This window comes from Lissotriton vulgaris, chromosome 1_1 (assembly GCF_964263255.1).
Source record: "Lissotriton vulgaris chromosome 1_1, aLisVul1.2, whole genome shotgun sequence".
NCBI classification, from domain to species: Eukaryota; Metazoa; Chordata; class Amphibia; order Caudata; family Salamandridae; genus Lissotriton; species Lissotriton vulgaris.
Window position 1 is genome coordinate 2,074,412,409 of NC_141685.1, and position 23,799 is coordinate 2,074,436,207.

Sequence of the window (23,799 nt, forward strand, 5' to 3'; positions counted from 1 at the left end):
GAATGAGTACATTCAAGTGGCAGTAGCACACGGACATGATTACCTGAAGAATAAGTTGGTGTCCAGTATGTTTAAACATAGGTTAGGTCTCTTGAGATTTTCCTTCGGGATAAGTGGTAGAGGGAAGGCGGGATAAACATAGAAATCTGTCTATGCTGTTCGTCTTTAGTGCCCATGGTTAGTGTGGATCTCACAGACTGTATACAGCTCCTTTGGGATTCATGGGGACTGGTGACATGGTGCCCTGTGACTACAGTGCATGGAAAACTGATGTGTGCAGTGATTCCTCTATTGTCTGGTGTCCTACCGGTGACTTCACCCATACCTCCCTTCAGCCCAGAATAAACTGTTGGATTCTGTTCATTTCTTTTAACTGTTGACTTGAAACTTATCTGTTCTATTTTCTCATTAATTATGTCGTTTGAGTTTGTTGATTACGTGTGGGATAATGAGCATTGTCTTGGTGGTAGTTAGGGGTTGCATAGCCTAAAAACGGAGGATTTTCAATGGCTTTTATATTACGATGATTTACCTATATTTATTTGGGGAATTTCTGATGTTTTACAAACAAACGTTAATCTATTATAAGACACGATTTTAACAAACTTAATTTGGTGAACATATTTATTGCAAGGGACGGAGGTTCTTTTTATTCATCAGCAAGAATTTAGAGTCCATCCTTTATTACACTGTAATGTGTCCAATTCCTTCCCTCGAGAAAAGTTGAGCCCTCACCCTTCAAGGTTGTTGTCTGTCCTCTGTCAGTAGAGACGATGAGATTTTTCCTCTATTAGGTTTTGAGGTGTGGCCTCCCCTTCCGGATTACTATGTAGGAGCGCAGGTGTCTCTTTGATTACACGTTTCATAGAATTCTCCGTAATAAAAGGTATTTTCTGATAGGTTTAAAATGTTGTGCTAGACAAGTTGCAAGTAACCTCAGCCAGTAGCTCCGGTAGCAGAAGCGCAGTGTTCGAACTGAGGTATGACTAAAGAAAGACATGTACGTACACACATGAAGTTCACAGCTGAAAGTTTTGAAGCATATTAGTTTCGTAAGGATACTTGTTCAGCCCATCTAGCTGTTTCAAACTTGACTGATGTAGTAAAAGAGCTGAGGGTCTTTTCCACAGAGTACCCCGATTCATGGATTTCCAACATATGTAAATACCCCAGCCAACGAGGGGATTGTTTGAGCAAAGCAGCACGAGTACCATGATGCATTCATTTAACTATAACTTTGTTCTTTTCTCATGGAAAACTCTTCACTGTTGAAAACTATGCTAGAAAGGCCCAACCTGTAGAGATCTGACATATTGTGATTACAACCATCAAATATGCCACAGTAATTGTATTTCACCAAATAGCGGTTCATAAATGGCATTCCTTGGGGGTAGGTTTGCATTCCATTCTGCAGTGCTCATAATGCGAAGCATATTTAACTATGTGACTCACATTAAGACTTGTTGTTAAGCTTTTCAAAATGACCGCACTTGACTAACCCTCATTACTTGCCTACACATGGAACTTTTGTGTGACTATTAGAATTCGCAATGCTTTAGAATACAGTTAAAATCTGGGATTAATCTATTCGATCTTGATGTTTTGAAAGATTAAACAATGTAAATAGAATATTTTGAGATCACACAGGTCATCCAATTGATGTTCAAAATAAACGTTATTACATTATCAGTAATCTGTAGCATATATCAAGGGATGGATACTTTTTCTTAATGCGGCATTTATGAAGATAAAAAATAGGGCAAGCATTCAATTTCAAACTTGGACATGGACAACTAACATTCGCCACTTTACGCAGTCCCATCATCCATTACATAGATTACATTGATTAAAATGAACCATTAAAAGCTATTTTTTTGGGGGGGGGGGTAATCTCCTTTCCCCTTCCTATCGACATAAAACGTCTATAAAATATGCATATAAGGCAAGTGTCAAAATTGTTAGTGGCATCCTATCTAATAACCTTCGACCCCCTTTTTAAATGCAGTAAATAGTGTGCATCACAGGGTAATTATGTTGAAAAGCTTAAGTACCAAGGTTTAAGCACTCAGTGGTCAAAATAAGAAGCTTCCCGACTCCTGAGTTGCTGCTTTGATGCTTACTATTTCCTGTCTTCCTTTGCCACCTGACTTAATACACGAATGTGCAATTAGTTCTAAGGACTTATGTAAAATTGCAACTTATAAGATGACTCTGAAAATGATTCCTGCATTTGTTTTGTCTTAGATTTGTTTTCATGTGAGTGTTTCCAGGGCACAAGTCCTGAAAAAAGAAGTGGGGGACGCTGATGTCACGGCAGGAAGTGACGTCACTAATGGTGGCTTGCACCATCAGACTCATTGCCTCCCCTCGCTCACTCCTTAGATGCTATTCCATCAGAGAAGCCAGCTCGTGAACAGCGCTCTGAATGAGCTCCGATCTGGCCCCAGAGAGGCCAAAGAGTGAATGAGTGGCTCAGTTTGCTCCAGTTATCGAGCTCCCGGTAAAATAAGTGGGGGGATGCCATCCACCCGTGTGGTACCCCGACTCGAGCCCTTCCGTATACAATTTAAACCCTATTGTGGTGTTGGCTGCTATTCTCCTTGCCATATCAGTTCTGCTAGTTTAAAGGAAAAGTTGGCCGCGTGAGGGAAGTGGCTTCCATTTTCTCAGAGCTGGAAGTGTGGTGAGTTGTGCATTTCTTTCACAATTACATCATGACATTCTGCCCCATTTCCTCTCTACCCTGCTACAGTGCATAGTTTGATAATGATACCATTGACTGAACAAAAATAGAAGTAAACCAAGTCATGGTCTATTTCCTAAAAATATACTGCCCTCATTCTCTACAACCCTAGTCTGTACAAACGTATTCGCCTATTGTTTGACATGTAACAAATACTACAGGCAAATAATCCTGGAGAGTAATGTTACCATGATCATTGTAGTCCATGAACTACTAGGGTTTAACTAGTCAGACATTTTAAAATGGTTGGATTCAAATGCATATAACTATTTCTCATGCAAATGGAAGAAATCGAATTTTAAGTAACTCCCTATGTAGATCTAATTTCTTCATGTATGTTTTCAAGAACTATTATTAGACTGTTTAGAATAATTAAGAAGGCATTTAGTCTCTTGAGACCTTTGTTGGTGAAAGCTTAGTGAAACTGCTCAAACGTAACAATAGTATCTAATATTAATGTTCAGATGCTGAGACCTCCCACCCGCGACATACAACAATTCCACACTAATTACAAGTCACAACACAATTGGTAGCCCGCTACCCTACCACTGAATAAATCATATTTATCTTGCAAATGATTCAGCACAGCAGCAGTTGCTGCAACAGGTTTGAAGCATTCCTCCAAACCACATGCACTATAGCCAGCACTTTTAACATATTCAATATACTCATATTTACCAACTGTAAAGAACAAAGAGGCGTATTCATATCCACACACCAACAAGTGCTTTGGACCTCATCAGAGTTGGTATATAATATGGAAATACTAGAAAACAATCAAAAGATCATATGTCTGTGAAACAAACATATTATTTCAGGTTTTCTGTTGGGTGTAAACCGGAACAGCCATTGGCTCTAGCCTACAGACTGGTGCTCTGATAATCTAGACCAAGTCTAATGACAACTTTTAAGTGGTAGAATGTCTCAGCAGAAATTAATATGGTATGTATTACAGACCTGACAGAAGAGTGGCGAGTGTTGGTCTGCCAAATTCCTGCTGCTTAGAAATGTACATTTAGAATGATAAACTGTATGCTGGGACATTCTAGGCATATTGAATACATACTACACAATTAATTTCAATTTGAAAAATAACATTGTGGAGCACCTCAGTTTTTTTTCTTTCAATGGGAGAGTGGAAAATGTTAAATACTAGCTGGGAAAAGTTGGCGGGCAAATGCAGATTACCTCCAGGAACTTTGGGCCCATAAAGGGTAACTTTCTAAAATGTACTTTTGCCTAATATATATTAAAAAAATCTAGCTTTCCCATTAAACTGGAATTTTAATAACTATTCAAAATAGTTTAATTATTTTCTAGCTAGTCCTACTCCTCAAATACAGCATTAGGATTTTAATCTGTGCTCTGGTTTTCTACATAGGACAGCTAGGACTGCCACAGTGGGAAAACAGTTTTTTGTTTTTTGTAATTCTGCTAATAGTTCGGCTCCTTCTCTCTTACGCAGGCATTGTATAAAGATGCACCACTGTTATAGAATTAAGAAATTCTGGACAAGAGGTCTTTCTTTATTGAAAGGATTTTATTTTTTGTTTGTATTAAGTGTGTATTATATTAGGAGAACCTGTTTATGAAATACGGAAAATTTTAGATACAATATTTTTTTTTTAATCATGCAATAAATAAATAGTGAAACAATGGGAACTATTACATTTCTACATGTGTTTTAAATACTACACAGCCTATCTTGGGCTTTAAGGCCTATATAGATTTGACTTACAAAAATTTTAAAGGATGTTTTTTGACCTGACAAATCTGTTTATTTTGATATATTGAATTGCAGTTTATATGATGCTACAATGGCTGTCCTGAAGCCATGTTTCCACTGCCACCTAGTGGGTGGCTCAATGGGTGCTGCAGCCCCTTGGTGGTTATTCTACTTCCAGGACCTTGGTCAATTTTGAACCATTTACTATGGACATATAGATATGTTAAGATTACCAACTTACCCCTGCTTAGCGGAGGTAAAGTGCACAGAGTTCCAAAACCAGCAAGCAAAAACAGGGCCCAGCAAAGGTGAAAAATCAGGGATGACCACACAGAAAAGGCAGATTTTCCACACACAACTTGGAGATGATTCTTTTTTTCTTTTTACTTTTGCAATTTGTGTGGGCTTTAATAAGAACCCAGTGACTGTACATGAGCGCAAATCCTAAAGCATAGTGATGAACATCAACTTGCAACACAGTTCCAAGCTACAACATAGGGCAGATTGTGATTCTGCTGAATGTGCTGTGTGGTAGCCTACATAATGAGGCCATATTACATTTATTATAACCCATATCTATAAATGACAATCCATGCCAGATTTTCATGATAACCATTGACCATATGCATTGATTCCAAGTATGTGTTGCATGTAAGAAAATACCCTCACAATCTGCAATGAGTTCCACCAACTAGACCTCTATTGAATAAACTTGCAGTATATATCACAAGTTATTAGTCATCTACCCACATTGGGCACATTTAAGAGTACAAAAATAGGTTGGACTCACATATGGAATTCTGTAGATTCCATATGTGCATATGCATGTGTTTCTATGCCTAGTATTACTAGCAGTAGTATGACTTTCAATGAAGCGTGCTCTCTTGGGTAAGGTATAGGCATGTATGTTCTGATCTGGATTTAGTCAAAGAATGGTCAAGTATAAGGTAAGACTCCATAGCTAGGTGCTAGTGGTAATCCAATGCTGGTTTACAGGTCTGGCACAATGTCTTTGGTATCTTTCAAACTTTGATAAATTGTGTTCGGAAGACTTCCATCTCTGTGCTTTGCATAGGCGAGTAACGGTATTGTCTATGGTGTTTAAGGGTAGGTTTTATTTTTGCATGCTCCAAAAGATCCCTCTGTCTATGGCGTATATACAGCTAGTAAAGGACAGCATTGACTTCTGAATTTTGTTCGCAATATTTGATGTTTGTGTGGTGTGTGTTTATTTATTTTTTGAATTTTATAAATATATATTTCAAGTGTCTTTCAGTACTCTTTACTAAATTCAATGGTTAAGCACAGGGGTGTAAAACTGTACAAATGTAGCTTTCAGTGCAAGAGATAAGTAAAGTAACTGGGGAACAGTGGATGTTAGGTGGACACGTTTTATAATGACAGGGTTTCTAACTTTGACCAAGGTTATAATGGCCATTGAGGGCCGAGGGACATCGAGAAAGAGAGCTGGGGTTTTATTTACACAAGATGGGATTTGACATTTTGTTTACATAGTAAAAAAAGATGTGCAATAGTGTTCCTGCTTTTTTAAAATGCCAGTGTCTGACAGCTTGTGTCTCTCATCTAGTTAAAAAGAAGCATAACACTGCTAGGAATGTTCTCTATAGGCACAATCCAGCATAGGGGGTTGTCTTTCTTTTGTAATACCAATAACATGTTTGGCTTTGCATTGATCCTTTGAGGTCTGAGGTTCTAGTTTGGTTGCTAAATGATCTGCCTGACTCACGGTCCATTCACTTTGTGTGCCAGTTTTGTTGCCTCTACATGAACTGGCCAAGGGTTTATCTATAGTTCTCACAGTGCAGTAGGATGGTGTCCATAAATGTGCTAAAAAGTAAATAAAACAATGTTGTGCTTGTTGTTTAGCCAATGGAAAGCAGATTATATAGAAACTGTAACCAAATGTGATCCTCGAGCATTGGCCGTGATTCTCTAGCCATTGCACGACTATCATTAGAGTAGCGGTCTATTGCTAAATGGAGATATTGAATGCTCAAATTCAGCCGTCTGTTATTTAACCTGTTAAATTAATTTTCATGTAGGACCAATAACTTAAAATAGCTTCTTATTGCATCCCCAAATCTCCAAATGTATTTCAATTTCTCCGTTCTTATGCTTTTGAAAACTGAAAATGATTTCTATGGAATGGAACTCCTGATTAGATAAAACTTTTGTTGGGTATGAGAAGAGTGGGCTGTTTTTATTGCAGTCCTAGGAGAGTGCTACTAATTCGGGAATTGAAGGAACAACGGTTCGAATTCCTTGTTGCAATGCCCCCACCAGTAAACTCATTGCTCAACCTTCTTTTGCATTTGAAAATATTATTAACTTAGTCTATTGCCCAGAGTATTGAAGTGTATATCATAGGACTCCAGAATATTATGGAATGGAATTGTATGTTGTGTAGCAAGTGCCATTATTTACCCTATTCCACGGATGAACACTATGCTCCCAAGTGATTTCTATGCTTTACATTAATGCTCGGGATGTATTGCCTGGATTTATTATGACATTTGTTATCCTTTCTTATTGTTGTCATTGACGATTCTCCGTCTACGCTGTGAAAACCTGCTTTGAATTAAGTCACAATTTGTGGATTTATCCATGAATCTGATTGACTCAAAGACTTGTTCTGAACATTTATACCAATACTTTGATATTCGCTGTTGTAAATTGAATTAAAGTAACTGTAATATAGATAGCTTGGTGCACGTTTGTTATGTTCCAAACAGTTTGCCCTGAGAATGGTCTGGTAGTTTCTGGAGTTGCAGAGGCGCAAGTGAGTCCTACTTGAATCTGGACTTTCTACAGTTGTATTCTTGTGCAAGTTGTGGCACTTTACAGTATGCAGAACTTGCATCCTACTGTGAACTCTGAGAGTTCGTGGACATTCTGATGCCTGAATTTTCTTCCCGGTACAAAAGAGGGTGGTGATGGACGGAGCATCTGAATCAATCAAACACTCACACCCAGTCAAACGATCTGGGTTTAATCCATCACCGTTCTTTAGCCCACTCTGCCACCCCAGTTCAGACATGGCTATATGCAAATCAGTCTGACCCTGTGCCTCATGGGAACAGTCCAGCCCAGATCTTTTGACTGGGTGTGAGTGTTTAATTGATTCAGATGCTCCGTCCACCACCACCCCCTTTTGTACCGCTGAATTTCTTCCCTACATGACGACTCAGCCTTTGCCACAAGTATAAACTTGTGCATAGAATCTGTTCCTGCCGTATTGCTTAGGGGTAATGCATAGTGCTGGATCGTAGGTTGACCAGTAATTCAGGATCTGTAGCATGGCTCAAGTCGGCAGATTTACTGTAAGGACCTGCTGCAGACAACAAATTCCTGCTGATCATTTACTGAAGCAAGGATACTTGAAGTTGTTCTAGTTTGAGGGTACCCTTCCGATTAAGGTGGCATTGACTATAGATTGACATTTATGTACCATGCACTGGTTTATTCCTGGTTTAAAATGTGCAGAACCAAAGATTCTTCATATGTTATTCACAACCTCGCGTGCAAGAATGCCTGTCATTTTATGAATTGAAGAAAAGCACATGACTGCATAGAGGAAACTTATATTTTATGAGTGTTTCCAGTAACTTGCTTCCAGAAAGCACTATTATGACACAGGGTAGCATATCAAGAAACCTTTATGATCGACTACTACTTTATACAAAGGAGGCTTTGGCAAGATTAAAGAAATCCATACGATGACGACTTTGGATGTGACTGTTAACTTGCAGTTCCATTCTGCAATTATGTTTCAGCTCCTCTGACAGAGACCATGCGTAGCCAGTAGTTGAGCCTTTGAGTCGATTAAACAGTGTTGGCCTTCAAACTCGGAGCTACATTTTTAGCTTTCATATGCGTCACTGAATAGCTAAACCAAAGCTGCTTTTGGAACTAGGGCCTATTGCAAAATAAGTCTGAATTAGCCTCAAATCTAGCAGTTTTCTATTCCCTTCAGATACGATTCTGTTCCTCTGCAAAATAAGCTTTCCCACTGCAATCTGTAGCATGTACTCCGGGTAACTCAAATGCATTCTTCTACCTTTACGTTTTGTTTTCATCTCATCCAATGAAAGGTGACTTGACCTTTCCTTGTACTGTGAGGTTAATTGAAAGTCCATGACACAATGCATAACCCTCGCACTGTGCCCATTCCGTGGGAGACAACTTCCCCCACCCCGCCAACCGGCCATCCCAATAAAATCAGCCAACGATGAAGAGTGTATATGTTGTGGTCATGTTGGCCTCAATTTTATTAGGATTGTACACATACTGATTATACATTTGCTATTTGCGAACTGCCATCTGTTGTCATAAATCATACATGTGAACCATCCGGGCCGATACTATTCTGGTACATTTCAGTTCGTAAATGGCACGCCCACCCATTTCCTTTTGATAGTTTTTGGTAGTCCTCTTTGTCGGGTTACTTCTGAGACCACCATTTGGTTGGTTCCCCAAGCCCTCTGCGTGTAGTGCAGGGGTAGCTTTTCTCTGGAGTTAGGCCCCCAACTCGCTACCTTTTGCGCCCTGCCGTCCGGCTGGGTCTGGGCCGCGAGCGCCGTCACCTTTTGCTACTCCCCTCTTTGGCGCGGCCACCTCACTCTGCCGTGCGGCATCCAAAAGTGAGTGGCCCTCATCCTACACACCTCCCTGTCGGTGTGTCTCCTTAGTCAATCATTGTACCAATTTCCGCCACACCATAGGGAGGCTAACGTCTTACTGCAGCTCCCCCCACAAGAAAATGTTTTTTAATTTATTTTTTGTAACTGCAACCTGCAAGAGCCATTGCGCCCCACAGGTTATCCCAAAGACTCTCAACCCCTCCTCAGAAAGATGGACCCCGTCCTGTCTGTACAATTCCGGCGTCCTGGGTGGATCAGACTATATCTGATGGACTCCAACCCGTTGGTCTTGCAGAATTTGTGCATTGCAATGTTTAGTTTTCTCCTGGCATTATCCACTGCTTTGCTTGACTCTGCACCCCTCCAATGCCTCCTGCTCACCATTTCAGACCGTTTGACCACCGTGCCGCCGAACCATGTAGCTGCCCTGGTGAGGTCTATCTGAATGGCCTGCCCCAATGCTTTTCATCCCATTTGGGCCAGGTCGTTGCCACTGAGATGAATGATCAGGACGTCCCGATGCCATGCTGAGTCTACCAGCAGGTTGTCGAGCGTTGCTGTCAGGTGTTTCCACATCATCCCAGGCTGCCCCAGCCAGCGGATGCATGTAGCTTTGGGCTTGTTTGCCAACCTGTGGCCTGACTGCTGCCACCATGTCGGCATCCTGGACACAAAAGAATGGCCCACTACCCACACCAGCTGTGGGCTTTCTACTGCTGAAAAATAATTTGCTGCAGCACTGGGGCCTTTGTCTGCAGTATTGGGAAAAAGGGGCCTGTTCTTTGACACCCTGCCATGCGGCATACCAAGTTTGCCCTGTTTGATGCTCACCCTGCCGTGTGGCATCCCAAAGTGAATGGTCCCCCACTTTTCCCGCGCTGCTCTACAAAAGCTGAGGTAGGATGTAGGTGTATGCTCTGGTCTGCCATCTGCCGACAGCTTGTATTCTTTCCTCTGGCCTGCCATGCTGTGATGCTGAAGTAGCTGTGCCGATTCTAAAAGAATTGGGGGCAAAGGACTCTGATTGGAGCCCGGCTTTAGAGAGGGCCTGGCGCATCACTGCGGTGAATTGAAACGTGCTCAGATTGCCCCATCCTGGTGTTTGAAAAGTGATCCTTCACCCGGCGGGCAGGTTGTCAGGTATTTGAATAGGCACCTTCACCGCCGCCCTCCACAGTGATTAGTGTTCGCACTGCGCTCTTTGTCTGGCACAATAGCCGTTAAGTCTTGAGGACTTGCCGCGGGGGGTGGGGGGGGGGAACCTTCACCACCGCCTGCTGCGGTAATGCGTGTGACCGCCTCTCTCTTTAATCGCCCCAACTGCCGTTCAGTCCTGTGGGCTGCTTCTGCCAATAGCCTGGTGCCACGGAGGGGGGGGTGGGGGGGGGGGATCTCCACCACCGCTCTCGATCAGCAATAAGCCTGCTTTTGTAGTGCAGCTTCACAGCCCCGCTCTCACGTCGAAGTTCGCTGCTCCACCTGCCGCTCCGGACTCGCTACGCACTTGCTCCGGTCGCGGCAGGGTATCGCTCTGGGCTCGTAGCACGCCTCCAGATGGAGAGGTAGACCTCAAGCCAAGCCGGTGACACGGCTCCTGTAGGTGCAGCGTGTCGTGCACCTCACTGCTCCCGGGTGACCCGGAACTGCGCCTCCCGCCGCCTGCGAGACAGAGCGCGGGAAAATTCGAAGGGGGGATCTCAGTTACCGTGGTTGGCAGGTCCAGCGTCCTTGATGAGGAGGGGGGATACTGCTCAGGCCTTGCTTGGCAGGTGCACCGTTGTCTCGGCTGCGACAGTCCGATGGTCGGCTGCTCCTTGATGTTCCCTCTTGATCCCTTCGTCGATCGTCCTCCCCGACAGCGCTTCGCCCTGCGCAGCTCCTTCTGTCCTCTCTGCAGAAACTCAGCACGGTGCGCCACTCTCCCTGCTCCACAAAGTTCGGAGCTACCTGGTAGAGCGGCAACTTATATACGCCAAATTGGTCATCTTAGTGTTTAGGTGGTGCTCCCCGATTAGGGGGTTCATACCTAGCGCTGAGAGCCCATTGGCCATCTTTTTGGCGCTCTTGGACGGGGTGGGTATTTTGCTCGGGCTATCTTCTGGGTGCTGAAGGTGCCCAGAACCGGTTTGCCCCCTGGGGCTCGGCGTTGGTTATGGTGCCAGCGCCTAAGCCCCCCCTTCGGGGGGTGAGGGGGCCTCTGCAAAAATGATGGGGTCCCCTGCAGAGTGCGTTCAGGGGCCCTTGAGTCCTCCCCAGCTCACAGATGTTCATTGGCCATCGGATGAATGCCCCCCCTATTCAAGATTGGGGGTCCCTGAAGGGTTACCCCCCGAGCTGCAAGGGTCTGCGTTATGCCCCTCCCTGCCGGCCTCCTCTTGACAGCATTTGTCTGCATGTCATCTTAAATACACAGTGGTATTATTGTATGGTGTGCATAATCTAAGCTTTACATAATGAAATAACGTTTTCTTGTTAGCCCTTCACACTGCTGCTCAGCTCATGCCGTCCATTACCCAAGCAAGCCCTTTTTAGAAAAAAAGTGTGAGCACGTGTGGTTGGCAGTTTACAAAGTGGCAGCCTTCGGCAGTAGTTAATGAGACAGCTTTTCTCCGACTCGCCCCCACCGCTTCCCACCTGCCCTCACCCCCTGCTTGTTCAGGGCAATGAGATTTTTAGATGGATGAATGTTAAGGGAACCCTGTGTACCAACGGCATTGTTTACAGCATGTAATACATATCATTGTTTTGTCTCCTGTAGTGAAAAATACTCGGCTCGCTGTTTAAAATGCACTCCTGACAGAAGAGTGCCGGCTAATACAGGGCCCCTTCCTTAAAAATGATATCCTGACAAACACAATTTAAGACCGTTTAACACCGAGTGTAACCAACCATGTCGGCAACTGTTAGGGGGCCACAACCCAAGGCCAGGCCTTTATTTTAGAGCACGTTCGCTGGTAGCAGGCCGGGCAGGTAGCCCTCGTGGAGAAAATCGCCAGCCTTGCTGCTTGTCTAGTCTGTTGGAAATTAATGAAAGCAACACTTCAGCAAGGTTTCTTTGCAGAAATGTTTAACTCTCAGCATCTTGACGAATGATTCATGTTGGCACAATGCCAGTGCAGGAATACAGTGGAATGCATTTAATAATACATTGCATGTATTTGATGTGGTATAGAGAGGTGTTTCCACAAACTAAACATCCTCCTAATAGTGGGTCTGTGGTTACCATTAGCACATTATATGTACAACTTTGGTTTACCTAATGTGTATTTTCATAGCTAAGGTATATTTCAGTGAATTACATTTACTATAAAAATTGTGTAGCTGCCGAGCTAATCGTTTTGAATCTGAGAGTAGTTCTCAGTCTGAGCAATGCCCTATAGTCTGCAAACGTTCAACAACTAGGGTAGAAGTAAAACTGTTCTGGTCTGGGAGCTGGCATGTGGTAGGCACTAAAAGATGCACTGTGGTAAAGGGCTGTGTCATTTTAAGGATTTTTGGGCCCCAGGCCAGACGGTTTTTAGAACCCCCTTTTCTGTAACACTTTGAACTTTACGGCACACTCCTGTGCTAGTTGTAGCTCGGATGTTGCCAATTTGTTTTCGGAAATAGTTTTGATAAAACATCTGTTGAAATCTGTCCCTTAAGGTCACACTGAGCAATGAGAAGGAAGTAAAGAAAGGCCAAAAGAAGGAGAGGATTGGATAATAAATAGACATAGGCGAGCAAGAGAGGGAAAGGTACAGTGAAGCCTTTTCCTTGGTCCTTGATTGTGGAGCAGAATCTGTTTGGTACAAGTTTGTACATGGAAGATGCTAACAAGTGAGTTTATAAACAGCATGCAACGACATCAACATATTTATATCATTTTCAAGATTGTATAAATGAGCTGATGTTTTTATTTTTTGAAATAACCCTAAAATAACATTTTTGTAGATTTAATAGGACATTCTACCAAAATTCCGGTCTCGTCTGGACTCCTTCAGAAATCGACATTTTATTTTATTTTTATGCATAAAAAAACGTGCCCATATCAGAGCAAATTACATGAACGGGACCTTTGACTGGGTGATAGCTGGGAAATTTACTACTGAGTTTCGAGAGTTGATGTAACACATTCCTCTGAATTCCATGTACAGTAAGAGAACATGGTGTGGCTAGGTGCTGCACGCATGATAACATAATGGGATTAGTACTATGATTGAGGTAGAATAAAGTGGTTGCGTTCAATTTTTATATTGCAGGAAATGCTAGACGGATGCCTTTGATTTGCCCCCCACACCCTCACCAAAAAATGTCAATGCACGTTAGAATCAAAAGTCAGCATATAAGCAAACTGCAATATTATGCTGCTCTTTTTAGATCAATAGTTTACGGTCAAAACGGATACGGTCAAAGTTGTTCAAGAACTATAATTAATTGTGGTTTGTCTTCTCATTAATTCATCCCATCTCTCCATGTTTTCAGTATTATAGGTGTTATGCAAGAGATGGTTTTATCAAACCCCTTATCAAGTCATTATTCTCAGGAGAAATAAAGTACATTTCAAGTCAAGAAAACAGAGGCTTGATGAGTCTCTGAATCAGTGTTCCTCAAGCTAGCCATCCCAATAACTGTTTTAAGGTTGCCCTGTTGGACTCCGCTGTGTGATGGGCAGGGTCCAATGACTGCAGCACCAACCGTCTTCAGTCTGCTTAACAAGCAAGAGGTAACCCACTGCATGTCCCTTCAACATTTCTGTCCGTGTACCAAACATGTTTATGCCTACATCCCCCGTGATGCCTACATCCTCTCATGCTGATGACTTTATGTTACCAGTACTGTGTGAGTCAAGCCTTCTCTGCTGTGGATGTGCTTTGCCTGTGTCTCTGTGAGTAATGCTTGCCTTGCTAATGCCTGCTTTTGCTGACTATGTTGTGTATGAGGTACAGTAGCATTGCTACCTCTCCTCTTCAAGGCAGGCATGCACTGCAGCGTCTGTTCCCTTACTTTGTAGAAAGCTTGCACTGAATCCGCAGTGTGCATTCATGTTAACGGGCATTTGGGTTTGCATAATCTTTCTCTCCAGCATTCTCTGCTGCAACAGTTGACTGTGTAGAAAAAGTTAGACTCCTGCTGGTCATCTAAGACTTGCTCTGTCTATTCTATCGAAGATTAAGGATCTCTTACCCTATGCAAATGCATGTGCAGTTGTCTTTGTCAATGTTTGTTTTACTTCTAAATAAGCCTGAACATGTTTATCAACATCGAACATTTGATTGTGCATAGCCTGATATTAGTAGACTCTTGGATGACATAAGTTGGAGACACTCTGGTTTGAAAGTGGATCATCGTATTGTCGAGCATCTCATTTGGAACTAAGAAAATGTAAGACTTATAGAGAATTCTCTGGGAAGTTTGATATTGTCCTTCTTTAAAAACTATGGCCCAAACCATTGAAGTTTCTTGGGTAATATGTGAGCTAGATCATTGTTGCACATCCATCCAGCTGACTTACAGCAATATGAAAGCGAAGACGACACTCTGCTATAAAGACGTTTAACAGGGTCCAGCATTGTCAGACGAAGTTTGACTGAAGGTAAATGTGAATTGAGGCGAGACTCTTACTTTCCTAAATAGTTGCACTCCTTCTGGTAAATCACAGGGTAAGACTGAGAAATGAAGGCCATACGCTTATTGAACATGTCAGAACACTTGGGTCGGAGTTGCAGCCAGCTTTGACTTCTATAAAGTCCAACATGGTCCATTAGCTGAGTCAAGGACTTCCTGAAGTCCTTTGGATTTAATTCTGACTAATGTGGATAGCTGGTTGTAGTTGCCACACTCACTATTTGCTGATATCCGAGATTGCGGTATTGAGCAAGTGCAATAACCTCTGAATGGATCATTACTTCCAGGATCAGTTTTTTCAAACTGATTACTGCATGTTTCTCTTTATATTGACCATTTTTCCTGGACAAATTTTGACAGAGAGTCCCTTGGAAAATTTGGTTAATATTGGTGTGCTTTTATTCCTACATATAGTAATTGACTCACCTACAAATCCTGATCTCTGCGTGACATCCATTTTAATATGGATTATTATGACTACCCATCTACTCCTTAATTTGCCCGTAGTTTGGTACCTCTGTTTGTGCTGTCTGATGTCTATGAACTTTTATGTGCATGCGATGAGTCCAGTATGTGAACTCCCAAGTGATGTGAACGGATGCGATCTGAAGCTTCACAGGAGCACTCTGAGCTTTCTTAACTCAACTGCTGCTAACAATTTCCAAGTGCCTGTACTCCATAAGTACCAAGACTGGTCATATATAGAGGTGGACAAGGCACCGAAAACTAGAGCCAGATGTGTGCTTCTGGGTTTGCTACAGGTCGTCTTGGACTCCCATGCCAAAAAAAATCTGCACCTTTATGTGGCATCTTCACCAAGCAGGTGCAGATCTGTGGTCTGATTGCAGATGGGCTGATTATGAAGAATGGTAGTGCTGTGAAAATGGTTGTATGCCTTTACCACGCATATGCCTTTACCATGAAAATGGTAAGCGTATATCAGGGGGTTTGTGCCCAGCTAGATCCTTGCTAGACTCTGCACTCACTTTTCATTTGCTGATTGACAAACTCTAGTCCTATAGTAATACAAACGTGGCTGAATGAGCCTTTCTCTCAATATAAGTGGGATTTGATGCAGATACATTATAATGTTGCAGTTTCTTCAAAGTTTGCGCTTCTCAAACTGTCATTCCTTTGAGAGTCATACATTGAACTTGTTCATCTGGACACCATTTCCTGACCTAGATGTCATGCACAGTTGTCAGCAGTGAGCGCTTAACGGCACGAACCATCTTCCTATACAGATGGTAATATATTGATAGAATATACTCCTTGTCTACCTTTGCTGTTATAATTGTTAATTCAGGAAGCACTGTAATTAGGAACACTGGAGAAGGTCATGCTGAAACAAATTCTGCAGATTTAAAAACCCCAATGCCTAAGAAAAGAACGTGAAAAGGCTGCTGCGCAGCAATGCAGACATGTGGAGTGCTCATGACTTGAATAGAAAATGATAATCATTTCCAACCCGTTACCTGTTCTAGAATTATGGATCCTCTTGTGTTTTAATTAAAATGTAGTATAAAGTGAAGGTTGTGCCCTTTACCTGCCCTTTCAAATGCTTGCAGTGATTGTATTTTTATCTTCAATACTGAAATGTAGAAATCTGCACTGGGTGGAGGTTTCTGAAGCTTGGCGTGTTGGATCTTTTATATGGCGCATCATGTTCAAAGGACCTACGGAAGTTTTAACCATTGCTGGATGGATTGTCATAGCCCGTCGCCTGGGCAGCAGAGGCAAGATGAGGAAGCTGATGTTGTAATGCCGATGTGGCCAAGGGTTGGTAATGTGAAACCTCTCCATTTCTCGTCTGTTCTCCGTACAGAGTGTGATGTTCCTCTAAAAGGGGCCATAATTTGGTTTGCTGCCCAGTTGAAAAATAATTATTTTCAGCTTATTACGTATCAGTGTGCTTACAGCTCGCCCATTTCTTGCCACTGGTTTGCTTTGTCACTCATTTGCTTGTGTTGTAGTATAAACGTATTGGGCCTCCTAAACTATTTTATTGATCCAATTTATTTAATCTCAGAATAACCCCAGCTACCACACTAGTCCCATTAGGTCCTCCAATGGATCTTGTTCTGTGCTGAAAGGGACCAGAATACATAGGGGGGGAAGAATTCTCATATGAGGACCTTGAATAAGATAATTGTTAGCATTAAGAAAATCAAAGAAAGCTCCCAAGTAATTTCTACCATCCAACTAGAGCATAGAGCATAGAGCAGCTTAATTTACCGGCCGCTACAAAAATGAGCCTCTGGCCCATACCATCCTTCTATACCCTCTAATTTACGTTCCAGATCACCACAAAATAAAATCTCTTCGTACTGATCCTAAAGAGCTGAATGTCTGAGAGTATCTATTTTAATTTTGCAATAAAGCATTAAAGCCTGCACTTGAGTACACTGTGAATGCTTTGTCGAGTCTGCCTTCCTATGATAGGTTAGTCCAATGCTGCATAACCAGAGCAATCCTAAATGTCAATCCGGCTGTCTCTTTCTAAAGTTTGGGGACATTTCAGAACCTGGGACTAAGTCCTTTCTCTAGCACATTTCACCCATCCCTTTTTAAAACTGGTGAACTCTTTCTAAGGAGAAGGCTGCAGTTCAACTATACAAGTGAGATCCCAACATGCGTTTCCACCTAAAATCACAAAACTATAACCCCAATTTAAGCAAATATTCCATTGACTTTCCTGCACTTTCACCATCCAAGCGAATAATAAACAGTCAAGCCCTATCCCTGCACAGCAGTTCGTTTGGTAGACCTTACTTTCTACCAACAATTATATACCTATATTCTAAATTCTCAACGACCTTTTTTATCAAAAATCATCTGCTTTGTTAAAATGCCCCACTTCCTTTGTCCAGCAATACCTTGAATTGAATTTTGAATTTATAAAGCGCTACTGTCATTTTCAAGACCGCATCCTGGTGCTAATCAGTATAAAAAGTCATAGGAAGTACTTGTGAGTAAAACCTAGTCTAGGACTTTGGGCCAGTGAAGTGGCCTTTCAGGGATCTCTAGATGAGAGTGACAGATGGGGTCAGAGCCTGTAAAAAGCTAGGTCCTCAGCTGTTTCCGGAAAAGAAGTTCTGAGACCGTAAGTCTCAAATCCATGGGGATCTGGTCCAGGCTTTGTTCCCTAAAAACGTGTAAGATCTACCTCCTTTTGTCTTAAGCATGAAATGAGGAGGTTTGAGGAGATTTACTGCTGAAGATGTCGGATGCTGAGAGGATGTGTAATGGGTAAATCTGGGCATAAGATACTTAGGACCTAAGGCTCTGTAGGTCCAAAAAGGAAGCTGTATGATTTTAAAAAGGACTCTCTTGTGAACTGGTAGGCAATGGAGGGCTTTTAAGGCTGCTGAAGGGTTTGTTTAGAGGTCCATGCATATAGACAATTGTAATAATCTACTCTGGATGTAGTCAATGATACTGCCACTGTTTTTCTAGCAGAAAGAGGAAGGTAGTCCCCACATATTTTTGTGATTTAATTACATTGAAGCACATTCCTGCAATTGTAACAGCGTGAAGGTGGAAAGATAATGAAGAGTCAAATTTCATGCCCCAATTTTTCATTACCTCTACAGTGTTGGGCGGGGGAGGGGTGGAATTCCTGTAAATCCTTGAAAGTATCCTGCAGTTTCTAGAATGTTTTCTATAATTCGGGTTCATAAATGAGTGACTTTGTGTTCGGGGAGAGATTGATAGAACTTTGCTTGGCCCTTTCAAAATTATTGTGTAGTATTATATGCATTTACACTTTTATTGCCCCGGAAATGTCCTTGTTATGGTGTTACGCATGCCAAGAGGCCTTTACAAAGGCTGTGGCCTTCCTTGGACTTTATGGTTTGTACATCTTTTAAGACGTGTCAATGTATTTTATTCAGGAGTAGTACTCCCTTCCACTTTAAGGACCTTCTGCACATGTATGAACATTTCTTCATCCATTATGCCACATTTAAGCCAATATAGAGTAAAATATGCTCTTTAAACAACATTTTCCATTATGCATGAACTAATCCTGAATCTTCAGACTCGGAAATTTAGGATTGGTTTATCAAATTTTTGTATTCTCATTGTTTACTAGATCTGCCATAGTGACTTCAATTTATAGATAAAAAGACGTCAAATTGTTTCTAAATACTAGTCTTCAATTATTGATCTTTTACAAGTTATAACTTCCTATGATTGTTTTGTACTTTATCTGCTACCTCCACTTTATATTACATACTGAGAATTTTGTTGTAAAACTGTGTGAGACTGTGCTAAAAACTTTTAGGTTGTTTTCAATGGGTTTGCCCTTGATTTGTTCCTCAGTAATACCCTTGTCCACAATGTAGCCACCCCTTTGTCTATTGCCATTTCATAGTGTTCATATGCCCAGATGTGTCCCTTGCTCACTGTGCTGCTGGAAACATGCTACACCTGACTGAAGAACAGTGGTTTTCCAGCTTGTTTTCCGAGGCTTTGAACTGCTGACGTCTATTTCTGCTGGTAAATCAAGCCACCTGTGTACATGTGGCAAATTTCACGTAATCAGCCAAAGGGTAGGATTGATCTGGTTAAAGCGAAATGCGCGCTCCACTTTTTCCACATAACTTTGAGGAGTCATTAGGTGCCATGCGCTTCGGAGGGCATGCTGAGTCTACAGTAGTGGGGTGTATTCTTTTATTTAACAAAAGGTCTGGAAATAGCACCAACAGACCTCCTTGGGGCGGCGAGTACTCTGAGGGCAAGCATTTGATATTATGATGTCCGACAGGTACCGATATAACTGTGGCATTATATTTCCTTGTCTGTAAAATCAGTGGTTGAATGTATTCAGTTTAGTTCTCTATTGACAAATTAACTCCGTTCTCAGGTTTCAAATCTGCAACCTTGACTCATGTTTGTGTGCCTTTCATTGTATGTAACTTTTGAAGGCTTATTGTGAACAGGTATGTCTAACATAGGCCCAGAAGGGCCAGCTCTAGTCCAGGGTTTCTGGCTATAAAACATGAGATAAATGTGCAAATCAACGATCTGAATGAAATGTGTGTGAGTGATTGTCCATTTGCGTATGGAACCCTCAGAAACTCTTTTCAGAGCCAGATTAAAAACCCACCTCTTCCCCCAATAATACTTCCCTGCTCCTTTTCCGTCCCTTTCCCTCTGTTAGTTTAGTCAGCAGTCAGCACGGGGATACACTGTTTGTGCAGCCAGGCGCTTTATAAATGTTTTTATTATTATTATTATTATTGTGAATGTGTGTTAAGTAGTTTAGTGCTGGGTGAGTGTATGTTCGTACATGTGGTTAGTCGAGGAAGACAGGCTCACCGCCATCTAATGGAACCCAACCATGTCTGTGAACCGCAGGCAGCATTTGCAACCAATCCCATTGTGATGGGTTTGCCAGACAAAGGGTGAGAGGCGAATGCCTCACAGAACACAAAACAAAGCTGGCCCAGGCATTAGAGAGCAGGCAGTGAGTGAACACTGCAGGGGAGACAGCAAGAGGTTGGTGGCGGTCATGCATGGATGTCTAGAGGTGAACAGGCAGCGAATAATAAACACATTTTCCGGGCACTGAGAGAGGGGTATTGTGTAAAATCACCTGGATTTTGAGAGGCCGAAGGAGATCGGTAAGAAAATGCAGAGAAATGAGTGGCAGAAATGTGGTTTTCAAAATAACGCGCACTCTCACAACACATTGACTTTGATCCTTATGTCTAGTGTGATCATGTCCAGGGGTAGCTCCTCACTTTCTATCTTCTTGTACAGGCACTTTCTCAGACTCTTTTTTAAAATACATTTTTGTCCTAATCCTTTTTGGGATCTTGAGTAGCGTACTACTCACCGAAAAGCGCTTTGACACCTCGTCAGGGGTAGTAGGCGCTATATAAATACAGTTACAATTAACTGAGCATCTCATACCATGGACTATCTTAAGCAGTTTGCTCTTACACCTTGTGAGTATCCATTAAGTGTGATGTAGTCCTATTTTTAATGACCTGAAACCTTAAAGGGACTACAGTGTAGAAGGAAACAAGCATTGGCATAGCCAATAGGTCTCGCCTTTGGGACCTTGTAAGTGTTTAGTTTTCCAGCACAATATCCTTGGTGCAACAACATCAAGTGTTGCATGGCTAAACACTTACAAGGTCCCAAAGGCGAGACCTATTGGATATGCCAATGCTTGTTTACTAGAACATATTAAACTGTGAATTTAATGAGTTAACTTCTCTTCAGCAGCCTGATCTTCCCTTACTCGCCTTATGATGCATACTCGGTTAACTTCTGCCACGTCCAACTGGCACTGAAGTCAGCCTCTGCATGAATACCACAATGCAATGTGGTGAAACAAGGAAGTTGCCGCTGTTTTTACAGTATGCAAAGATGTTTTCTGGGTTCCAGGGTCAGATGTTGGGTGTTCCACTGAGTACGGTGCTGCCTAATGTTGAATACTGCGGGAACTGGCGCAACGACCACGCTACACTATTATGCCTGATTCCTTATGACCCACAATCTAGCTAGATTTAGGTTTTCACAGTGCAATTATTAGCATAATACTGCTTTTGTTTTAAAGTGATTTGCATATCAACAAATTAATTAATTTGTGCACGTCCATTACTTTGATTTGCCATTACTTCAGTTGGGCAGGTAGACTATTCTAAATCCTGCCTTCCAAAGAGGACACTAGAGCCAAGTAGAGGTTATGGTCGCGTTAAAGTAATGGAGGGCTCAATTTATGTGAGAATCAATTTAATTACAGCTTTTTGAAGTTCATCTTCGAAGACCTAATACCAGTCTTTGAAAGCGTCGTAAATTTCAGAGTACTCCCATCAAGCGTTTATTGTGGCGGCTTTCTACATGAAAGGTAGAAATATAGTCCAGCTGCCATCTTCTAACATAACGGGGCCATTGGAAAGGGGAGCTTAACAGTGAAAGCAAAGGTAAATATGATCAGAAGTGGCTTATGACGAATCAGTAACATCAGAAACCTGCTCAGACTGGCCTTAAGAGACAGTCAGGCAATACTTATAACAGTCCGTGGTTACACAGCTGTAAGGCGTTCCTTTATTAATGTGACAGGATGGAGATGGTGTGAGGTCCTTTCAGGTGTGAAAGGCCCTTCTGCTTCTGGCTTGCAGGGGTCTCCAGATGGGTGATTTGGCAATGTTAATCTAGTCCTGTTTGATTTGCACGGTTAACATGGTAAAGCAGAATTCCTTTTCATTTACCAACCTGCCTTGTGTGGCGGCGTTGTTTCACAATGACTTAAAGCTAATCTGGAGGTGAGGAAGGCATATGGTGCATGGGGACCTGAGACTTTCAGGACTGGCAAAGCAGGTGTAAAGTCGAGGCACGAGACGCTTGCGGCCGTTTGAGGGGTTAGCAATATGATCCAATATCCAACCCGCTTGGAGTACTTTACTGGTCGTCTAGAATGCAACATCTACAATTTAAGACCTGTCTGAGAAAAGTCGTAGGCTATCTTCAGCACATTCTCTTCTTCAGTCTGGGGGTTGGTTGCGCCCACGTCCCCTCCCCCTCACCTTGCATTTATGAGATTTTTTTTAGATGTTGGCCAATTAGATGTGGATTGACTTGCATCTCCCCCTTCGTTCTATAAATATTTGCTCCCAATTCATAAAAAGCTGTTTGTTGTGTTCCTTTGGCTGCTGAATTTTCCTTCCTAGGTTGCTCCTATTTACTGGTTTGGCACCAGGAACCCTTGAGGCATTCCCCTACTTTGTGAGTAGTGTTTGTATAGCGCTAACCTAGCTGAAAGGCAGTGGAGGTCTGCACGGAGTTGAAGGCTGAGAATGCAACTGGAGTGAACCTAGGCGGAGGGGGTGCAGTAAGAGGGGGGGGCCAGTGGACTAGTTCCTCTAACACAGGGATCCTCAAAGTACGGCCCGGGGCCCGCATGCGGCCCTCCTGACCTTTAATTGCAGCCCCCTGGTGACCAGCAACTCTGTGCTGCTGTTTACTTGACAGTTTAGGAACATTCAGAATGCTGTTAAACGGGCATAAATAAAGGGTTTCCGGTTTTACATTTTGCAATTCAGCCACCTTCAGATGAGAATATCTTTCCCTCTCACATTATACATACGAAGTTAATGCTCTGACTTTCATTCTTGGTGCATGAGAATAGAGCATTGGTAGCAGACAAAAGTCACATGCCTCTGTTTGTTGTCCACACCATGCATCTGCTTCACATCTCCGTACGCCCACCTGTCATTACCCTGACTCTCACCCTGCAGGCACAAGTGCGGCCCATGCGCATGCCCCAGACCATACTTTGTGCCCCCCGGGTAATGTTTGCGAGTACCCATGCTCTAACACTACAGTGTTCATTAAATGGATGTCATCAGCTCTTCCCTAACCAGAAGAAGGGTAGAAGTTGTTCTGCTGGCCGGTGGCTTTGGCTTTATGTAATGCATGCATACGTATACTTGATATTTGTACAGGGTTCTCCGTTTCCTTTTAACATGACTCTTTGGTGGCATTCTGTCCCGTTCCAGCTCTGTTGGTGTTAGAAATGCATCCTTTTTGCTTCACAAATTCCTGCTCATCCAATTAGGCTGGGTGTGGATTCTGAGGAACACTGCTCTTACTCATGTACATTCGTTCATTATGTGATGTAGGCACATCAGTGGGTAAAGACGGGGCTTGACTTTACTGCAACCAAATAATGCTTTATCTATTTATTTAATTTGTTTTACATTTTTTCGAAGCATCATCTGCGGCTAACTTCAAAGCACTACATTTGGGGCTTTAGAGCATAAGTCCCTGGAGTTCTGAGTCAGGCTCTTTAAAATGAGATGTAAAAAGAACAGTGGTTTAAAGGAATACATTTACAATTGCGGGGGGGGGGGGGGGGGGTCGTTTTTTTCAGATTTTCATGAATGTGTTTTGAAGAAATTCCGTTTACTCGCAAGTGGCATTTTAAACGCTTTGACCCGTTTATAGCTATAATACAAATAAAAATGAAACCAGCTCGCAGGCCTCTTTTCATATCCCCTTGCTTGGCATTTGTCAATAGATTGGAAATGAGTTTAGGGCAGTACGTT

At 42.4% G+C, this 23,799-nt stretch overlaps 1 protein-coding gene across 4 annotated transcripts in view; it reads left to right on the top strand.

Annotated features, from left to right (window-relative positions):
* LMO3 (LIM domain only 3) overlaps nt 1-23,799 on the top strand; it is a 108,370-nt gene that overhangs the window by 26,714 nt on the left and 57,857 nt on the right. The gene's annotated exons all lie outside the window — the stretch shown is intronic.